Source organism: Dreissena polymorpha, chromosome 1, assembly GCF_020536995.1.
Source record: "Dreissena polymorpha isolate Duluth1 chromosome 1, UMN_Dpol_1.0, whole genome shotgun sequence".
Lineage (NCBI taxonomy): Eukaryota > Metazoa > Mollusca > Bivalvia > Myida > Dreissenidae > Dreissena > Dreissena polymorpha.
This window is the reverse complement of record NC_068355.1, coordinates 60,796,921-60,809,437: the sequence shown is the minus strand read 5'-3', so window position 1 is coordinate 60,809,437 and position 12,517 is coordinate 60,796,921. Positions and strand designations below refer to the sequence as shown.

General features: G+C 34.4%; 1 protein-coding gene and 1 long non-coding RNA gene across 3 annotated transcripts in view; one reads left to right on the top strand and one right to left on the bottom strand.

Annotated features, from left to right (window-relative positions):
- Nucleotides 1–12,517, bottom strand: part of LOC127831312 (lactadherin-like) — a 68,227-nt gene that overhangs the window by 37,853 nt on the left and 17,857 nt on the right. The window lies entirely within an intron of this gene.
- LOC127831330 (uncharacterized) lies at nt 5,880–6,726 on the top strand. Its single transcript, XR_008026397.1, has 2 exons — nt 5,880–6,108; nt 6,568–6,726. It is a non-coding gene; the product is annotated as an uncharacterized LOC127831330 (long non-coding RNA).

Below are 12,517 nucleotides of genomic sequence, written 5' to 3'. Positions count from 1 at the left end.
TATGGCAGAATAAAACCTTGTTCCGAATGAAAATGATTTTCGCCTGATTAAACTTAATGTAAGGTGAATGGGCTCTATATACGTTTTACTTCGAGTTAAGTACATTTTAAGGGGGCAATTCATTATCACCAGTGGTAACAGGTGTACTTCAAACCTCACTTAAGTTTTTGATTTTTGATTTTCGATTCTTGAGACAATGACTAGAAGTTGGGGTGGTGGGGCATTTCGATACTTTCAGTTAGGTAAAAAACGTGCTGCGGCTAAACAGTCATTTGGTTACGTTTCCCAATGTACTTTACCGCGAACGGCCATTTGACGAACATTTATGCAAGTGAACGTTGCATAAATATGTTCGCGAATTTGGTTGTAAACCTAATAGTTACGAACTGTACGATGATTAAAAATATGTTTAACCCTTTCCCACTTAGAAGCAAAGTTAAAATGGCTATGTGCAAACAGCATAAAACCAGAACAGCCTGCAAGTAACTCGCAGTCTGTTCAGGTTTTATGCTGTTTGCTGCTCATTGGTATCTTAGGGTTGGAAATGAAGCCTTTAAAACTTGAATTTAGTAAGAATGGTCTTAAATTAAATGTAACTGTCTAAAACATTGTTTTTTAAATGTGCGAACTTGGTTTAAAACAAATCGCCTTTGTGACTAACATGGGTTTAGCAAAATACTCGTGAAAATAACGATTATGGAAATGTTGTTGAGAGTTACAGATAAAATCGTCTGTCATACGGCACTATAACATGGCTTAATCAAATAAGCAGGAAACATGCGCCATGTGGTCTCTGCAAAACATTTATTCAATTGCTTGCAAATTCAAATTTTCATGTCCAGTGATAAAATGTTTAAGCCTTTAACTCCCAATAAACCTTACAGCTTAGGCAGTTTGACTCGTCCTCTTCCTGTAATCTTTACTGATTGGTGCATCCCTGCTAACATACCATCGCCAGGACCTACAGCAACAAAAGCCTTATCTCTTCATTATTTCCATATCGCCATGATCTCAAGATTTAGTTTAATCTTTCTCGATACCAATATAACCAGAAATTAAATCATCTTCATCATCATCATCGTCGTCGTCGTCATCATCATCATCATCATCATCATCATCATCATCATCATCATCATCATCATCATCATCATCATCATCATCATCGTCATCATCATCATTATCATCATCGTCGTCGTCGGCGTCGACGTCGTCGTCGTCGTCGACGTCGTCGTCGACGTCGTCGTCGTCTTCATCACCATCATCATCATCATCATGATCCTTCTAGTCGGCGTCATCGTCCTAGCCGTCGTCTTAAAACCTATCACCAACAATTACTTCTCCTACTGCATGCTCATATAACTGCACTTTATCTTGAAAATTAACCACTTGATTTTGGCCTAAACCGGTGTGTACATTTTCAAGTTTTTAAGCATTAAATCGTGGAGGCACCTATAACGTTACAAGGGGCACGACAATGCCAAGTATTCTAGTTGTTAAATATAACAAGCACCATCAATAACAGCCAGGAATTCGAAATGCCATCGTTACCGTAGGGATGTAAAAAAGAAAAATACTTGTTAAGTTAAACAAACATTAGCACGCTTAAAATTTATTGACCCAAAATTCCGCCGTCGCCATACACATTTTGAGTTCTAATTGAAAGCATTTCTCTGATTCCAAATAACAACCCCTTTCACATATAGCGCCCAAACAAATTGCCTATTGATAACAAATATCCGTTTCGTATTGTTTAATTAATGATAAAGAATACATTATGGCAGATTGCAGCGCGCGAATTCCGCCAGCTTTTGCCGATACTTCGTGACGATATTAGGATGTAGATACATTCTCGAGGTTAGCCGAAACTCCAAAGAAAAAAAATATCCAAATCTGCGTAAATCCCACATCAAACAAAATCCGTCGATAATTGAAAGGAAGAGCTTTTTGTTAAATATTATCAATGACTAATAATACAACATACTGTGAAATAAACCTATCGCGCTATTGATTCGAAAGTAGGGATGCACGATTAAAGAGAGCCATCCCATAGAAAATTAAACAGTTTTTAAAAGCTTGTGGGTTGGTGTTAAATAACAGCAGATCTACGGCTTTTGTTGTTCTACAACCTCCAACTGTTTATGACTAGATTTTATGATCTGGGGTGAATGCACTAAAACCCTTTGAAGTACAACTGCTTCATAGCGTAAAACTGACTTATATTGCTCAACAATATTTTCAATGACAAATGTAAGGCTGTTCGAAATTGATGACTCGACATAGGCTAACAAGAGGACATGTTTTGGTTGCTTCGTATTTCACCATACGCGTTATTGGTTAATGTATTGCTTGTTTACACGCATAATGCAAGTAAAATGCATACCAAAAGTGTGTGTGAGTTTTTGCATATCGCTGGTGCTGATAAAAGTGCTCCCGATTATGTTTACAGAAACACTTATGTTGTCTATATTGCTATTGTTCAGTTGGTTGTAGTCGTGGTTCTGCTTCTGGTGGTCGGGATGGTGTTGTTGGTTGTGGTTGAGGAGGACGTGGTCATTTTCGTCACGGTCGTGGAGGTGGTGGTGGTGCTACTGCTGTTGGATTTACTGGTGGTGATGGCGGTGCTTGTGGAGGTAGTGGTGGTCGTGGTGTTGGTTATAGCGGTGGTGATGGTGGTGGAGGTGCTGGTGCCGGTGGTGTTGCTGATGGTGGTGGTGCTAATGCTGGTGCTAAGGGTGGTGATGGCTGAGGTGGTCCTGTTGGTGCTTTGTTGATCGCTATTTAACACGTAAAACTGTTAACGTCAAAAGGATTACATAGCTTACTGATATTTAACTCCGTTTGACATTATGTTATTCTGCACACAACAGCTGGTGGTTTTCATTGTCGGTAACGTACACATGGCATGTCATTATGCCAAAGGAGAATGCAACCGACATAAAACAAAGGCGCTCATCAAATTAGATTGGCATAATATTTATTTATGCTATAGTAAAGTCTACCTTTTAGCATACCATAGATTGCTTTGTTATTGAAACCTCTTTGATAGTACTTGTTTCCTTTTTATTTCTCTCCATTAGTTTCGTTTTACCTTCTCTGTTAAAAGTCTACCTGTGGGCCATACTGCATAGGTAAAATAAAATGTTGGCAGAGGTAAGGGACCGCCTTGTTAATCTTTATCAATATTTGTCCTAAGTGTTTGATAGATTCGCTGAAACGGTTGATGGTAAGAAATTTCACACTCATTACATGTGTAAACATTTGTTTTACGTTCTGTTATTGCATACAGTCCTAAACTAACAAGTCTTCCTCGAGCTTATTCGGTTACGACGCACTATACTATACCAAACACATCAGATGAAAAATGAAAGCGAAACTATGATTTAACAATTTAAATAGTGAACAGTTGCTCTGGAAAAATGTAAATATATGAAAATTAGTTATATACAAAATGGATAGTATTTCGTAACCTGTTCAAATTAAATATATTGGATTAACTTGTGGGTTTGTTTAAACAAGCCTTGCTTCTTCAATGCCATTGTACACTCTTATGGACTATATAATATTACAATTATAATACTTTTTTTAAGAAAAAACTTCACTTTGACATCGAGTGCCTTTTTTCCAACTCCAAAAGTATCAACTTTCTTAAAATAAATTATGAATGATACTCATTGCAAAAAAAAGGTTCCTTCATATACATGACTTAATTGCAAACAATGTTTATTGCAAAGCAAGTGAATAATGACCATCTTATTTTAAACTTGAATCTTAAAACTGCTGAAATGCAACAATGCGACGAAAACAGAAGTATCGGCGCGAAATGTGAATGTAAAAACTACAAATGCACGTAATAATAAATTGTCTACAGCTCTGCGTTGCTTTCAATTTTAGTCAAAGTGTACTTAATACTGAACTTTGCGGTGAGCATGCTGCTTATAATAATAAGACGAAGTTATACGCTTCTGATGTACTTGAACTTTAATAATAATGTACACCACTTTTTAACTTCTCATGTATTCGAATTTCAGCACGAGTTGGTTTTTTGTTTGTTTTCTGTCCATTTTCTACCATAACTAGCATACTTTATGACAAAATGACAAATCTTTTCTCTGTTATTGTTGTTGAGACTAAAAAATTTATAGGAAAAGATTAATATCTTAGAAATGCGAACCTATCCATCGTTCAGCGCAAGAAATGAATATGTAAACTATGTTTATGCTTCCGACAGTTTAATGATGATGTGTCCCTCAGTCTATTTAATGTATCACAATAAACACATTACACTTAACTTGAAAAATTAAAAATGTTGTCTTAGCATAACTCATGACACACATTTATTTTGTATCGTGCTTGAACAAAATTTACTCATTAAATTAAGTATACAATTTTATTCGAATGGCAAATTTGTATAAATCTACCATCACTGTTTTCATGCAAGTTAATGTTGTTTATTACGTTTGTTGTTTTTAGTCATTGAAAGAGTATTGACAGGCCATTCGGATATCACACAAAACTTCGGATACCACAAACAACTTCAAATTCAATGGTTAAGCAACATTATGGTTGATGTGCAATTCTGTGCTATCAATCACTCGAGTTGCCCTATAGATTGTGCACTGTCAGCATATACAGAACACCGTTGCACGTCTGTGTATATGAAATGAAATTATAACGTGTTCACCTGTCATAATTTTAACTTACACACAATTTGGCCTTTAACCAATTTTTAAAAGCGATTTCAGTCTTAAAAGGGCCTTTTCACGTTTTGGTAAATTGAAAAAAAAAAAAAAAAGTTGTCCCAGATTCGAAAATTTTCGTTTTAGCTATGATATTTGTGAGGAAACAGTAATACTGAACATTGACCATGCTATAAAATAGCCATTATATGCATCTGTTGACGATTTAAAAACCTGAAAATTATAAATCGTTGCAATGCGAAACGATTTAATAATTGGGAGAGTCCTGTTGTTTTTGTTATATTTGTGAAACTACGAGGATTGTTTGTATAAAGTATAAAATACCTTCTTCATTTTATGAGCACGAGTGGTCTAAGTGGTAGACTTTTATTCCAGGACTTCAGAGGTCAGTGGTTCAAGCCCTGTTGAGGGTTACTTTTTTTTCTTTGTTCAATTTCATTCTTAGTTTTTTCTGGAGCCTTTTAGATCCAATGTTTACATGTATCAATGTAAAGTATTTAATGACAAACTCAATACATGCCAGAATCTGTAAAATGGCCCCTTTAAAATATTCGCAGCTTTTGAAACTCGAATCGGTGTATATCAGATTTAAATATATACTTCGTTAATTTGAAATAAAAATGAAAATTTGATGTTGGTGTTATTTTGCAATTAGCATATTTGAACAAAATTTTTACAATAGGCGTATTATTGTGTAGCGTTTTAATGACCCCAAAAGGTAAAGGGCAAAATGAGGGTTTGAATATATGCATAACTTGTTATTCTTACTATTGCATAATTTGTTACTATTGCATAACTACTTTATTGTTTGGTAACATATTTTCTGGAGGGAAAGGCTTTTAGCAAAGTGTGTTCGTATGATAAACAATTGAATGAACTGAACTGTCATGGTTTTTGTTTGGAACCTCTATTTATTTTGAATTAAAGAGTTTGCGTTTGTAGTTTTAAATCATATAGCTTTATCTGTTGATTGAAGTAAATTGGACTCAGACAGACACGAAACTTATGGCATTGAAGCGACGATACGGTATTTTTTTATTATGTTTCATTTTATTTTTATCTCTTAGTTTGAACGCGTGATCAGACATTTTTGGAGTTTTAAATCGTATTGCTTTATCTGTTGATTGAAGTAAATTGGACTCAGACAGACACGAAACTAATGGCATTTAAGCGACGATACGGTATTTTTTTTATTATGTTTCATTAATTTTTATCTCTAAGTTTGAACGCGTAAACAGACATTTTTGCAAGGTTTACCTTCGCATATAATATCGCTGAGTGTTCATGCTTTGGTATTAAGATACAGGAATGCCTGCTTCTTAAAATACGACTAAATCAGCTTCGCTCTTGGAAAACGGAGCTTAATGCCTGTGCGTAAAGTGTCGGCCTAGCTTAGCCTGTGCTGTACGAGGTGTGAACAAACACGTGTCCAAGTCACGTGTTTTTTTTATTTCTTAAATTATGTTTAATCGTTGCATTTGGATTTTAAATATTTTTAGGTCGCCGTGGTGTAGTGGATATAGTGTCCGCCTAGCGACCTGGAGATCACGGGTTCGATCCCCACGATGGGAGCGTTCTTTAAATCTCCCCCACTGAGACACTAAGTACTGGTTCTAAACCCAGGAAACAGACTCGAGAGCGTTTCGAATAAGCCATAAGTTTTCTATGCAATCGAGCTTAAATAAATAGGTTTAAACTAAATACTTTTGAGAAGAATGTGCACAGAACACGTCAGTTATAATGCAACTTTAACCATTATGCGATGTGCCAACTGTTCATAATATTGTATTATATTATGTCACGCGCGTATCCTCAGGTAAAATAAACATTATGATGAAGTGTAATAACAGGTGAATTTATTTTGTTTCAGTGTCGAAGCCCATAACACTTGCATTTATATCCAAATCTTCGCCAAAGCGGGATAAATTACGACGTGTTTTTTTAGTGCAAATATTCATCACTTTCACACAACTGGAGAACAAATGTCATTTATCTACTTGAACTAATAAAGTATTTTGGCGTCATAAAACATTAAGAATACTATTACATACTTGTGAAAAATATCACGATATAGAAAGGACTAGGTGAGGGTTGAATTAAGTTTGAGATTTTTTTTATAAAGAGAGCCTTAAAGGTGCCTTTTCACAGATTTTGGCATTTTTTAACTTATTCATTAAATTCTTCATATCGATAAATGTAAACATTGGATCGTAAAAGCTCCAGTAAAAAATCAAGAATAAAATTAAAAAAAGGAAAAGAACATTGCCCGGAACAGGTTTCGAACCAGTGACCCCTGGAGTCCTGCCAAAGTCCTGAAGTAAAAACGCTCTAGCCTACTGAGCTATTCCGCCGAATACACGTTCTTGACGTATTTTATACCTTATATAAGCAATCTTCGTAGTTTCACAAAATTTAACGACAAAAACAGAACTCTCCAAATTATTCAATCGTTTCGCGTTGCAACGCTTTATAAATTTTAGGTTTTAAAATCGTCAAAAGATGCATATAATGGCTATATTAGACCATGGTAAATGTTCAGTATTACTGTTTCCTCACAATTATCATAACTAAAACGAAAATTTGCGAATCTGAAACAACTTTTTTCAATTTTGTCAATTTACCAAAGCGTGAAAAGATCCCTTTAAAGCCTAAGTCACGAGTGGTTCAGTGATCGGCGTTTTGGGGCCCAGCAAATCTTAATTCAACCCTTATATAATACTTTATTTCACGTAAATCTATTACGCGTTTCTCATTATTTCTTAATTCCACTTTAAGGTCATGAAAGATAATAAAATACTACGGAATTAAGGCGTATTCAACTATTTAAAGGTTAAAACTACGAATCAAGTTCGTTAACAGTGCCCCGCATGCAATAAATAAATTAAACCCTTTGGGGTTTTTGTGTAAAGCAAACCGAATAATCCTTTTGAAGTTCGCGTACTACTAATTATAATTGCTGTTGACACTTGATTTCAAACACATATCGCGTCGTAATTACGTAATCAATTAAAAAAAATGTAATGAGCAATTATTATTTGACATAATTGCTCATGATCGTTCAACTCGCGTTCAACGTGGTTTTCGTTTTGATGGCGTGTCTGGTCTCATCTGTTTGTGCTTATATACCCATGGCATAAATATGTGTTATTATAACCTTACTTTAAACATAAATACATCTAAAACACATCGAAAATCACCAAGAGCATTATACTACTGGACTGTTAAACCATTGTGCACACATTATTTTGCTTTTCTAGTTTTCTTTAAAGAAAATATATATGAACAAGCCGCAAAGAAACAACATATGCTATTATATTAAGTGCATATAGTTTATCCTGCGCCATAAAAATCAAACACAAAAATAATAGCTATGAAACATTTCGAAAACGACAATAATGTGAAATGTTCATATACATTAATTTAGCCTTTATCCGTTGCCGACTTACCGGCGTGTTTACGAGTAATGAACGGGGAACAGCATCTTTTTTTTCTGTGCACGCAAAAAGCATTAAATAATACGAGCCGAGCATATGTTACTTTGAAGTTTATTTGCGGGGTACGCGAAGGGTTATGAGCTTAGTGCTAAAGCCCGATGTTGGTATTTACTATTGTAAAATAAAGACAAAATGGCCAAGCCAATTTTTTTGTGGATACTGAAGAGGAATCTTACAAAGTACTGAAAATTAAGATAAGACACTGCAGATGTATGATGTATTTTACCCGGAAAGTGGTTGTACATTTGTTAAACCCATTTATGTCTAGCGTCTAGAAAAAAAGGCCTTGGCAAACAGCGTAGACCCAGATGAGACGCCGCATGATGCGGCGTCTCATCAGGGTCTGCACTGTTTGCTTAAAGGAATTTTTGTTAGAAATATTCTAAATATAGAAATAAATATACTAGACATCCCTAATTTTGGAAATAAATTGATCCAATTTTAGAAGGATGGGAGAGTCCACTAGGCATAATGGAGCTAACAGTTATCCATTTTCTCTAAACAATTAATCGTGAGCCCCAATCGGCCTCTGATGATGATGATTTTGGCAGGCGGATTCATACAGATACAATAATTACGTTGGTACAGAGATGGTTGGGGCAAATGGGCGTTAAATAGGCAATCTGCGAATGAAAAATCGCATTGTTGATAACAGCGTTAATGTATCACCATAGAACTATATTTGCATCATCTGTAACGTAACACTTCGTTGGGGAAAATGAATCTCACACACTGAGTAACCGATAATACAGACTCTAAAACAAGACTTTTTTTCCAACCTGAACATTATACAGAAGTTAAAGCCATAATGTTTGAACTTAATTACCTTGAGAACGAGTAATGATGCTGTTAAATTTGAACTATTTTTTGCTGCTACATGTGTTTAAACTTAAGTTATAATACCACTAATACGTACTATTTTCACACTCTTTTATATAGAAATAAAAATGAAAATTGGAAGAAATGATTGATTGTGAAGTGGAAAGATAACATAACATAATCCAACATGTTTCCGACCCTGCTGTTCCCGTTTGCAACCCATAATTATTTAACGTAAACGTATGCTTAATCAAGTGTTGACATTACATAAAGCACCGAGGATTTGATAGTTTTACTTGAAAACAGTATATGCAACACATATCAAATGCATTCAAAGATCATCAAACAATATTTTAGAAAGTTGTTTACTTTTATTGCTTTATGAAAACGGACAATCTGGTGAAAGTGTTTATGTATGTCAACATGACTAGCCATGGACTCTTCAAGACAAAACATCTTCACGCGTGACAGCAGGCATATACATGCACTTGAGTACATGGTGTTTTTGCCAAGCTGTGTTCGTTAAACATATTTAAAGTCTGAAACGATAACAAAATCTCCTTGCAAGGAAAACAGAACATGCGTTAAAAGTAGACATGATGTGGCATAATTTGAAACGATTGCAAATATGCGACTTCAAAAGAATAGTTCTTTATTTTTACTATTGCGATGATTATTGCTAAGCGTTTTTTTTTAGGAGAATCGATAGAAATTATGCAAAATCAATATTAATCGATCAATACTTGAGGCATCGATCCGACAAACGGGTGTGTCGTCAATACTTTAACATTAAAGCCTAATTAATTTTCATGATTCAATTTGTACACCGTAATTTTCATGTATTAAACCACTGGAATTTTAAAAGATCTGTGAAGTGCTTTTGATGTCTTGAATAACGCATTGAAAACGAACAAGTCTGTTTAAATTAAAACGGTATACAACGACGAACACTTAATTGTAAACGAATTGTCAACTAATGCAAACGGTTGTCCGTCTCTTGTAAGAGAATTGTCACTTTGTAAAAACGAACATGAAGAATATAATCTCATCGCACACTTAGAAGTTTATAGATCTACGAAAAATCTCCAACGACTAATTTTTCGTCGTGTGCTTAACCCATTTATGCCTAGTGGACTCTCCCATTCTACTAAATTGGATCAATTTATTTCCAAAATTAGGGATGTCTTATAGATTTATATATATATTTAGAATATGTCTTACAGAAATTCCTTTAAGCAAACAGCCTTTTTTCAGGACGCTAGGCATAAATGGGTTAAACTATAAGTTTCGAATCGGTATATGAGGCGAGATAATCCGAGTCTTTCTGTTTTGTTGACATCATTATTTAAGAAAGTGTTGCGTGTACTGCTAGTCCTACGTAGTTCCAATGTGTATATATATATTAATTAAATACGTCAATTTATTGAATACTAGTGCATTTCCAGAAGAGAATGTCCAAATTTACCTGATTATCCTTTTTTGCTACGGTCATGGCAACGTTGTTTTGACGGTTTTCGTTTAAGATCACTTAGCGTTTTGCGGCGTGCGGTTCACTGAATATTTGGAACAGGTTCTAACGATCAATGGAGAACATAACGGAACCGCGTTTAAAGATGCAGTTTACGTGTAAAATCGTGATAAGTTAATAAAGTACAACATATACTTTCAAATAACCATAATTCACAAGGAACACAATTGCGGACGGGCTATACAAACTAAATGGATTATACGTCAATTATTTCAGAAGTTGGTTGACTAAATTGTTCCAGAATGTTCGTTATTGTGATGATTAAAGAAGTGTCGTCATTGTTAAATGGTCTTAATTATTGACTTAATAATAGCAGTCTTTGGGAAGACTACAGGGAATATTGATAGCACTAGTCGGTCGTCTATAAATGATGCACTGAATAGTTTTACCTTTATAATCCGGGGAGTAGCGGATCCGTTATTTTCTAAAACAGTATATCACAAAAATGACAATACGTCATTCTCCGACACATCTCATGTGAAAGATGCAGACTGGTTCGACAATGAATGTAAAAATTTAAGAACAATATATTTAGATTCACGGTATGCTTATAATACGTGTAAAACGAAAGTTAGTAGAGAATATTTTTGTAAATGTAAAAAAGAATACAAATTATTAGTACGAAAAAAGAAGAATTCTTACTTTAAAAAGAAATGCTCTGAAATGGAAAAACTTAGGTTTTGTAAACCGAAACAATTTTGGAGTTATTTTAAAACGAATAAGAAATCTGTTGGAAATGATGTTTCTGTAGATGACTTTTGTAAATACTTCTCATCATTATGTAACGATGTATTTGTATGTAATAATGCAGAAGCAAATGTGTTTTGCCAAGAAAATAATTTTGATAATGATGATTGCCCCTTTGATGAGTTAAATATTCCTATTACTGCTGATGAAGTTTTATGTGCTGTTAAATCTCTCAAAAAAGGCAAAGCTGTAGGGCCAGACTTCCTTTTAAATGAGTATTTTACTGAAAGTATAGACATCTTGTGTGCTCACCTGTGTGATTTATTTAATGCCATATTAGAGTCTGGTTTCTTTCCCGACAAATGGATAGAAGGAGTTATCGTTCCTGTACATAAGAAAGGCGATACAAAAAATGCACAGAATTACAGGGGAATAACACTAGTTAGTTGTTTTTCTAAACTTTTTACAACTATTTTAAATAAAAGAATTGAAACGTTTTGTGAAAATAATAATGTTATATCTGATGCCCAATTCGGTTTTAGAAAAGGGAAATCAACTGTTGATGCGATATTTATTCTCCACTCAGTAATAAAACACTATATAAATAATAACAAGCGTCTGTATGTTGGTTTTATTGATTTAAAATCTTGTTTTGATAGTATTAACAGAAATTGCCTTTGGCTTAAATTATACAAATGTGGTATTCAAGGTAAATTATTACGTATTGTTAAGGATATGTATGAAAAGGTTAAGTCTTGCGTTCGCAGTTGTAATACGTACTCAGACTTTTTTAGCTACGCTGTTGGACTACGTCAAGGGGAGGTAATTTCGCCTCTGCTTTTTTCTTTATTCGTGGAAGACCTAGAACTACATTTACAAAGTAATTTAGATTCAGGTTTATATTTTGAGGATATGTTGTTAATATTATTGTTATTTGCTGATGATATGGCAATTTTGGGTAAAACACCAGAAGACTTACAAAATAGCTTAGATAGTTTATATGATTATTGTAACTGTTGGGGTCTTGAGGTAAACACCCAAAAAACCAAGGTTATGGTTTTTAGAAAAAGAGGCAGAGTACTTCCAAATGAGAAGTGGAGTTACCATGGGAACTTGTTAGAAACTGTAGATAACTTCAACTATCTCGGTACAATTTTTAATTACACTGGCAATTTCGCTATGAATCAAGAGCATTTAATTGGTAAATCATTAAAAGCATTGAAATTACTTATGTATAATTGTAGAAAATATGATATTAAACCCAAATTACAATGCCAGCTCTTCGATTCCTT